The 10,147-nt window shown below is 35.6% G+C and overlaps 1 non-coding gene across 1 annotated transcript; it reads right to left on the reverse strand.

The window, feature by feature from the left end:
- Window positions 1-6,136: 6,136 nt before the first annotated feature.
- Window positions 6,137-6,353, reverse strand: LOC124516661 (small nucleolar RNA U3). The gene has a single exon (XR_006963086.1). It is a non-coding gene; the product is annotated as a small nucleolar RNA U3 (small nucleolar RNA).
- Window positions 6,354-10,147: the final 3,794 nt, after the last annotated feature.

A 10,147-nucleotide genomic window follows, 5' to 3' on the forward strand; every position in this document is an offset into this window, starting at 1 on the left:
GCTTAGTTGGTTAAGCATCCAACTTTGGCTCAGGTCATGATCTATCTTGTGGTTTGTGAGTTCAAGCTTGCTTCAATCCTCTGTTTCTCTCTCTCTGTTCTTCCCCTGCTTGCAGGTGCTCTCTCTCTGTCCCTCTGAAAAATATATAGACATTAAAGAAAAGAAAATGAGTATTTACCTCTGTAGCTGTGATGAAAAGAATTTTCAGATAAAATATCCAAATGAAAACACTTAAATCCTCAATTTTATTTCATTTTTCTTAACCAACTTACATGGAGTAGTAGTATAAGTAATAATATAAGTAATTTAAACAAATGATAATAATAAAAATAAAAGCAATGTAGTAACATTTCTCTTTAAAACAGAAGAGAATTGCCTGTCAGATTTCAATTTAACTCTACACAGCCATGAAGTGAATAAAGTATTGCTTACATATGTAAATAATACACATTTAAATGTTTTGTTAGTTGACCCAAGAAATGCAAAATAAATAACCTCAAAATTTAAGCAGCTTAGAATGAGATGAATATACAAAAACTATGAGATGAAATCATGTAAATTCAGTAAGAGTTCAATGGGATCACAAGGAGAAAATATCCCATATGGTTGAGGATGAGAGGGAAAAAATGAGAAAGCATTAAGACAGTATTTGAAGGATTGCTAGAATTTTGACAGATGGAGTAGAGGAGTGATTTTATGGTAGTGATCGAAGGCATCGTTGGGTATAGCAAACAATCTAATATGCTTGAGTAGAGGAGTGATTTTATGGTCGTGATCAAAGGCATCTTTGGTATAGCAAACAATCTAATATGCTTCGGTATTAAGGTACACTTTTTGAAACTGTGGTAGATATTGATGGAAAGTTTTTAAGGTCTAATATCAGGATAAAACATTGTTCTCAATTTTATAGGTATTTTCTTTTTCCTTCCAGCAATAGCACTGCTAGGAATTTATCCAAGGGATACAGGAGTACTGATGCATAGGGGCACTTGTACCCCAATGTTCATAGCAGCACTGTCAACAATAGCCAAATTATGGAAAGAGCCTAAATGTCCATCAACTGATGAATGGATAAAGAAATTGTGGTTTATATACACAATGGAATACTACGTGGCAATGAGAAAAAAATGAAATATGGCCCTTTGTAGCAACGTGGATGGAACTGGAGAGTGTGATGCTAAGTGAAATAAGCCATACAGAGAAAGACAGATACCATATGGTTTCACTCTTATGTGGATCCTGAGAAACTTAACAGGAACCCATGGGGGAGGGGAAGGAAAAAAAAAAAAGAGGTTAGAGTGGGAGAGAGCCAAAGCATAAGAGACTGTTAAAAACTGAGAACAAACTGAGGGTTGATGGGGGGTGGGAGGGAGGGGAGGGTGGGTGATGGGTATTGAGGAGGGCACCTTTTGGGATGAGAACTGGGTGTTGTATGGAAACCAATTTGTCAATAAATTTCATATATTTAAAAAATAAAAAAAATAAAAAAATAAAAATAAAAGTCTTTAGAATGCTAATTCTGCTCCCTGAAAGTTTTGAAATTATTCCCTTACTTTTTTCAATTAAATTTTTATTTTAATCAAAATAATATACTTACTCAGTTTAATAAGTCACACTGTAGTTAAAGGCTTATAATAATAATAGCTCTATTCTATCCACCGCCTAACCCAATTCCCACTCCATGAAAACAATTTTTAACTTCTAGTTATTGAGACTAGACCTCCTAATTTTAAATAAATGTATTTTACTGCTATTTCTTCATTCAGAAAAATTTAAAATCTATAGATTTCCTATTGTGAAGCTGAGTATTTAGCTCTCCAATACATGGTGATGATCTATCCAAAACACACTCACTCTCCCCTATTCTCTTTCTCTTTCCATTTCTCTTACTCTCTCTCTTTCTCTCTCTCTCTCTCACGTCTACACACGTGCACACACACATGCTTCCTCTCCACTATACTCTCAATATAATTTATTAAAAATTTTGTTTAAAATAAGCAACATTTACATGCCTATGAATATATAAAAATTATTTAAGCTGAACCACATGAACCACCATGTCACCCATGATGATAGTTCTGTCCTTGAATAACTTTTACTTTTTCTAGAATTTTAAATATTTCAGTATTTCTTTTGCTTAAGTTTCAATGTACTAGCTAGTAATTTTCCTCCAAATCTGAAAGAATTACATAACATCATCAAATGGTCAACCACATCAAATAATCTATCAGTGCATCTGTCTATATATTTTTCTGTCTACCTATATCCTTTTTTGCTATCTACGTATCTATAATCTCTTTGCCTTTAATCTACAATTTAAATGCTCCTGGGGAGCCCAGCCTTTCTTTACCATCCGGATTGATTGATTCCTAAAACCTATGCACTAATGTCCTGGGAGCTCCCTTCATCAACATCTTGAGAATTCTATACATCATTCTTCTATGATAAAGTTCCATTTGCTTGATCACTTTATTACTGTTGTCTGTTTTTTCATTCTGTCTGCCTTTCCATTAAAAAACAACCTTTCACAGACACCTGGGTGGCTCAGTTGGTTGTGCGTCCGACTCTTGGTTTCAGCTCAGGTCATGAACTCATCGTTTGTGGGTCCGAGCCCTGTCTGGGGCTCTGTGCTCACAGTGCGTATGTAGCCTGCTTGGGATTTTCTCTTTCCCTCTCTCTCTGCCCCTCTCCAGGTCACGTTCTCTCGCTCTATCCCTCAAAAACCAAAAACAAAGGCAATAAAACAAAACGCTTTTATTCCTATAAAGGAATTTTAGTGGAGTTTTGTGAGGAGGAGCAATTATATTCCTGTTTAAATGAAAGCCCCTCTTAATTATAACAAATGATCTAGTTCACAGAGAAAAGAGATATAATTAGCAACTAATCACATCTTTATCACCTCCATGCTTTAATGGTTGTTTGTATTGGTACCAAATCAATTTTCTCTTCAGATTTGAAAATTGGCTAATTGCCACCTTGATTCCTTGCCTTTCCAGATCTAGATACTCTCTTGTCCTTTCTTCACAGCAATGCTTACCGATAACTTATCTGCTTTTGCTGGCTCTTTTCTCCTGAACTCTCATTCCACAGCTCATGGAAATCAGGTTTTCAGCTCTACTACCTTCCTGAAATGGTTTGTGTTCAGGTTACTCACCGCCCAAAAGGAGACATTTTGAAACTTTCTTTTTTTTCCATCCATAATGTCTTTGATGCACTATACATTCTTAGTGTGCTCCTTTTTAAAGGCTCTCTTGTGTTGTTTCAATGGCACTTTCACATTTTATCCTTTGGGAAGCCTACAAGGAGACTGTACATTTTAATCAGAAGTTGATTTAATGTCACTAAATTAAACAAAACAAAAAGGAATTGTTAACTCTTTCGTTAAAGGGTATTGAATGAAGATAGCCTTATGCATCTATCTCCTTTGTTAAATATGATCAAAGTCCATGGGAAAAGTCTCCAGACAAGCCTTATTCACAGGTTGCTTTCCAGGCCCTCCTTTTATTGATTCTTTGACTGTAAATGCTCCTCTGAATAATTAGTTCTTCTTCAAATATGTAAATAATATTTTGAATATGTTAATAGACTTTTTTTTATATGAGTGAACCAATCTTGTCTGTTTAAAGGGAATTTGCTTATCTTTGTTCTTAGGGATTATAGGATAGTGTTAACATTTAATTTTCATAAGGCAATCTTATTTCCTTTATTTTGTAGTTCTTGGAAGGATGCCTCAAATTTGTGTCTATGTGAGATCACACCAAATATTCCTCTGGTTAGGTAGAAATTTTTTGTTTATCCCTCTCTTTCTTCTTTCCTCATTCCTTCTGCCCTTCCCTCCCTCCTGAATTCAGTGTGCTAGGCCCTGTGATAGCATCTAGGTTCTTGCATTCCCTTTTGCAATTTTTGACCAAAATTATAAAAGGTGAAATGATGGAAAATAAGGGAATATTGGGAATAATGTGTATACTTGATTTCTCTTATCTAAGTTATCTCATTTGTAAGTACCCAACACACTTATAGGTCTTGAAAAAAACCCACAAAGTGTCGCCTTTAACTGAGAGATCTCATCTCGTATAAACTTCCAGAAACAGCTTTTGCCCTTGAAGAATCTTATAAGCTCTGATATTTTGAAGTGAGCTGAATTCTAGATTCTTACCCTTTGTTGTGTGGTCAAGCTGGTGTCCAGAAAGTTCAAATAAACTACTTCAATGAAATGGAATATTCCCAATAAATTACAGAAAGGAGTCAAATCCTTGGAGATTCTTGTTCAATTAGCCATCATTTAATCAACCCCAATGTGCCCAAACTTTCTATAGCGTAGGATATGTGTTTATTGTTGTTGATATATTTTTTTATTATTATTTTTGTTTGTTGTTCAATGAGAGACTTTATTTTGGATGGTGAAAAAAGGAGCAATTGTCTCAATGCTCATTTTCTTCAAAGCATAAAACTGAAAAGACTGACCATATTCCGTTATTGCATTGACCTTTGGTGGATGAAACGTGATAGATTTGACTGCATTTCTTACAATAATTAGGTTTTAATCCTATTTCTAGAGGATATATGCACATCAAATTAGGAGTGCTCATGTAGGGTGCCTGGGTGGTTCAGTCGGTTAAACAAGCAACTTTGGCTCAGGTCATGGTCTCACCGTTCATGGTTTGAGTCCTGCATTGGGCTGTGTGCTGACAGTTCAGAGCCTGGAGCCTGCTTTGGATTCCGTGTCTCCCACTCTCTCTGCCCCTTCCCCACTCACACACTCTCTCTCAAAAATAAATTAACATTAAAAAAAAAGGTGCTCATGCACATGTAACATTTAAGCATAACTAAGTAGTTTTTAGTGCTGAATAGGAATTTATGTATGGAACGGTCAGGAGCAGTATTTCTGAGACGGCTGTAGACTTCTAAACACTATGGTGTGTAGAAGTGCGTTTCTCCTAGACACATAATCTTCCAAATTTTTGTTTTCAATTCAGAAATGTCTGTAAGACACTTCAGGAATTCAGAGAAAGAAACATCAACAAAGCTGGATATTCTAGAAAAAAAAGTGCTTATGGCATTTACTTTCATATACTTTCTGCATATCTGCATTGAGTTTACTATATGTTTGATAAGAGTTATTTTTAAATTTCCCCAGGGCGCCTGGGTGGCTCAGTCAATGAAATGTCTGACGGGTTCACGAGTTTGAGCCTGCATCTGTCAGTACAGAGCCTGCTTAGAATTCTCTCTTTCTCCCCTTCTCACTGCCCTTCCCCTGTTCTCCCTTTCTCAAAATAAACAAATAAACTTAAAAAAGAAAGAAAATTGCCAGACATTTTTCATAACTAAAAATCACCTCTCTCTTCTGTATAATCCTCAGGCATTTTGCATGGTCCACTATACTTTTTCCATGTGAAAAGGGGGGCTTGCCTCTTCTAATTATTCTGCTTCTTAGGCTGGAGATTTGTACATTAAATTGTTAGTTACTAAATATTAAGTCTGGAACAAGATATGACACTTCAGATATAGCAAAGGTAAATTATGGCATACAGCACTATTATAAGGTGTGCTACTATTTTTATAGTAACTTTACCCACTCTATAACCACAAATAAGTATTTGTCTAGTATGTGTGTCGTTTTAAGGAAATTGTGTTGCAGCTTGTAATTACTTGCTCAAACTTCCATCCATCTGCTCAAACTTAGACCTTGCACTGCCTCAAACGCACTTGAGGCAGGGGAAGGAAGAGAATGCTGAGTATGTTTTCTTAGAGCTGATTAAAGCCATTGTATTTACTTTGGTCCTTTAAGAATAAATTTGCTTTACTGTGGGATCAATGAGTCTACTACGTTTCCTTGAAAAGTGAAGTACTTATGATGTGGCAATTTAGAGAGAGAAGAGAGAGAAAATGTCAGCAAGCTCTTGGTTTTCCTCAGTGATAGTTCCATGTGTACAACAACTACTAAGTCTGTATTTCTCTCTCTCTTTCTCTCGCACCCACACACACACACACACACGCACACCCACACACACCCTCCCCACACACAGCATTTGTAAAGCAGAATTCATTGCCTGAACTGCAAGGAAGACTTTCTCCCTCCTTTCAACCATTTATTTTTCTCATTAAACTGGACTTACTTTTTTTTTTTTTTTTAGAAACCACTCAGATGGTGTCCTTTCTCTTTTATTCACCCAAAGTGGGAAAAGAACAATCATCAAGGGCAAAGAGCAGCTGTAAAAGCAGCACTCAAAGCCAGCTTCATGCTCAGGAAAGGACACTGCATCTCCTTCTCATGATTTCTGGTATTCTTCACGTTCAGAGAATCTTCTCTAGTAATGAACTATAGAAATGACCCCTGAAAGTATTATAGTCTTTAACTGGACTTACAATAACACTATTAAAAGTCTTTTTGTATACATTCCTCATTAATGCCCTTTATACTCTTCATGCATTTCTGTCTTTGAGCCATTTGCTCTTTATACAAGCATGTTTACACTGAGATTGTTTCTCTGCTGGGAATGCCCTTAAATTCATCCTTATTTACCAAAATCCTCATTGTCTCTCATATTCATGTATCATGTACTTTATCAAATATTCTCTCATTTCCACTAAAATAGTGGATCTTTCCTTTATCTTTGCTTCTAAGATTTTGTTGCGTTTCTTTTATATTTGTGACAATTGGCCCTACACAATGATTAAATGTCTCCTTGTCTTTCTTTCCATCTAGGCTGTAAAATCTGTAAACTTCTTCCATTAAAAATCATGCTTTACATATATATTTGGAATGCACAGAGCATTAGCAGGTGTCTGCCAACCAGTACTCAATGCATGTTTATTAACACAGCATCAATGCTGTCATTCCTCTGGAAATGTAATCTTGCCTCTCTGCTTATGGAAATTTTCTGTCCTTCGGAAATCAGCTCTTTCTCGTCATCATCTGGTGACCCCAACCCTCAGTGATGTCTTTTTTTCCTAACTGGAAAGTTGTTTGGAGGATCAAAGGAGCTAAGATACAAGGAGAGTGTCTGGCACAGAGTCAGCACTATGTAAGCATTAGCTCTATGAGTTTCATTTATAGTTTGTAATGCACAGAGAGGTGATATACTCAAGAGTACCTGGTGGATAAGTGGTAGAGTGAAATGGAGATGTGGGGCCCCTGGCTTTCCATCTGGGTCTGTGATAGATTTCTCTAAGTCATTGAATCTTTCCCAAGATCCCTGTGACCCTGGCTGCTTGGTTAAGGAAGTATGCATAAAGAACACTCTAGAAAACAGACCATTTATTATTAGCTAGAGCCTAGTTCTGCTCTTTGAGAAAGAACTTTGACTTCTAGCCTAAGTTCTAAATTAAAATTGAATAAACAATTTTCTTGATCCTTTACATTGAGCCCTGACCTCATTCTTGCATGTTTTTTAAAGAGAGAGAGATACATCCCGCAAGGATTGAGCTTACTTAAGACATCTCTTACTGTAAATATGGGAAGGATTAGAATAGTATTTTCATTTTATTACTGCCTATTATTTCCCAGGAAAATATTACAAATATTTGCAATATTACAATTATTTGCCAGGCAAATAATACAAATATTATCTCTGCTTCTTACTGCAATAATATATGGGGAACACTGGTATCCCTATTTAACTGATGAGAGAAAAGAAGCTCATGGCCTGTAAATGACTTGCCCAAATGTATTCAATAAAGGTAAGATGACAGAGTGTTAAATATGCCTGATTCCTGCCTCAAATAACAGGTGTTCAAATTTTAGGTTTATCATTTATCAATTATGTGATCTTGCTTTAGTTACTTAGGCCTTAGTTTCCTCATGTGAAAGTGGGGTGATAACATTATCCACCATATGTTGTTGCTGTAATGACTAAGACTTTATAAAAGATTTTAAAATGTCAGATTTAAATGAGAGGTAATATAATTTCATTCCAAATCTATGCGTTAGCCTCTACAAGCATGATGCAGCTTCTATTCAATTAATTCAAAAAATATTTATTCAGCATCTGTTCTAGGCTCTTGGAGTAAAGTCAGTGAACAAAACGGGCAAGGACTGTTGCCCTTGTGCAGCTTATGTAAGAGCAAGAAAAGACAGTCAATAAACAAAATAAAGAGGTAGATTATTTCACATTTTTAAAGAAGATGACAGTGTTATGGGAAATTAAAATGTAGGGAAGGTGGATTGAAAATATCTAGAGGTGCAATTTGTTTTTTTTTTAATTTTTAGAAAATGTTTATTTTTGAGAGAGAAAGAAAGAGAGAATGCAGGGGAGGAGCAGAGAGAGAGGAGGACAGGATATCTGAAGTGGGCTCTGTGCTGACAGCAGAGAGCCTAATCTGGTGCCCAAACCCACGAACCATGAAATCATGGCCTGAGCCAGATGCTTAGCCTACTGAGCCACCCAGGCACCCCATGGAGATACAATACCAAGTGGATGATCAGAGTATAGCTTACAAAATAGATTACAATTGAAACAAGACTTGAAGACAATGAGGGGGATGGGGAACTTTCCAGGAAGAGAGGTTTTGCACAAAGTTCCTTATGTGGTTTGTTACCTGATATGTTTGAGCAACAGCAAAGAGGTCTCTGTGGTCAGGGGAAGAGTGATAGGTGTGGTCACAGCAATAGCAGGTCCTGTAAAATGTTGTAAGCCCTCATGAAGACTTTTATTTTTACTGTGCAGAGGAGTGAAATTACCTGATGAGTTTTAAAGGGATACCTCTGGCTATTGCATTAAGAACAGATCATAAGGGAACGAGAGCAGGAGCAAAACAATCAGTTAGAAGGTGACTTCGATAACACATATGAGAGATGTGGTGGCTCAGAGCATGGTGGGAGCAAAAGAGTGGTAGAAAGTGATAATCTGGAAAAAAAAAAAAGAAGTGATAGCCTGCAGGTGGATCCAATAGGATTTCCTTTCATATTAGTTGTGGATATGAGAGAAAGTGTAGATTTGAAGATGGCACAAAAAATTTTAGTCTGAACAAATGGAATGGGTGAACAGTCAACATGGTAAAGATGGCTTTCAGCAGATTTTGTTGGGAATTGGCATTAAAGAAAGATCAGAAATTCTGTTTTGCACATGCTGAATCTGGGATGCCTGCTGAATCTGGGATGCCAGTAGGAAGGGTTCAGAAGTTGTTCATCTTTATTTTGGCTATTTTAGCTTATGTACTTGCCAATGTTTTCCCTTCAGCTTAATGTTGCCTTCTTAATTCTTCCCTTTATTTTCTATCACTATCTAGGGTGTGTATTTGGTAATAAAGGGGCTTTATGATGTAATTATTCTAAATAACTTGTAATGCTGAAAAACTGAAACTTATTAAATCCTTTTTCCTGATTGATTGATTAATTCAAATATTAAGTTCTCTTTTGCATTAAAGACAAGAAAAGATCATTTCATTGAAAAGTAATTGAACTGTATCCATTGTCATCTTTTATTTGCAAGATATAGTTCTATAAATCTGTTTTTGCATAAAACATATATTAGCAGAGTACATATATGTGCAGAAATTTTTTTACATATTTTTGTTTATTAATTCATTCTAGGATAGATATAATTATATTTATTTAACTATGCAATTTATAATTAAAATATTTAACTTTAAAATATTTAAAATAATACACAATATATTTAATATAATATTTAATTACAATTAAATATTAAATTAATTTAATTATGATTATATATTTTGTAAGCAAATTATTTACTTAAGCAAGAAAAAATAATTTATTGAAAGAATAACAGTAGTCTATAAAAATAAAAGAACAGATCAGCTCCTGGAAAGACAAGAACTAGTCATTTTAGTAAAAAATGTAGACTTTGGTTTTACTTTTTAAAGAAAGTATCAAATGAAGCATACCACATGTGCTGATGATGCCGGTTACTCAAGCATTCATCTTCCTACTTTTGATTCTGGGGTTTCGTTCCCTGGAATTCTAATGGAAAAGGCAGGGTACAAATGAAGACATGGCCCTCTTTGGAAATACCAACACTCCAAAGAGGGAATATACTATTACCCCTCCAGTAGCAATTTGTGGGTTTATGAAAGAACACATGTCAGAGAAGGACTTGCTTATGGATTTGAGGGAGACTGCAATATCAAGTAAATGTAATGACATACTTTAGCAAATGCACATGTCCGTAGAACTATGACATGTACT

The sequence above is a fragment of the Lynx rufus genome, unplaced genomic scaffold, assembly GCF_022079265.1.
Source record: "Lynx rufus isolate CCGP_SWC_20201006 ecotype Redwood Valley unplaced genomic scaffold, mLynRuf1.p SCAF_2, whole genome shotgun sequence".
Taxonomy (NCBI): Eukaryota; Metazoa; Chordata; class Mammalia; order Carnivora; family Felidae; genus Lynx; species Lynx rufus.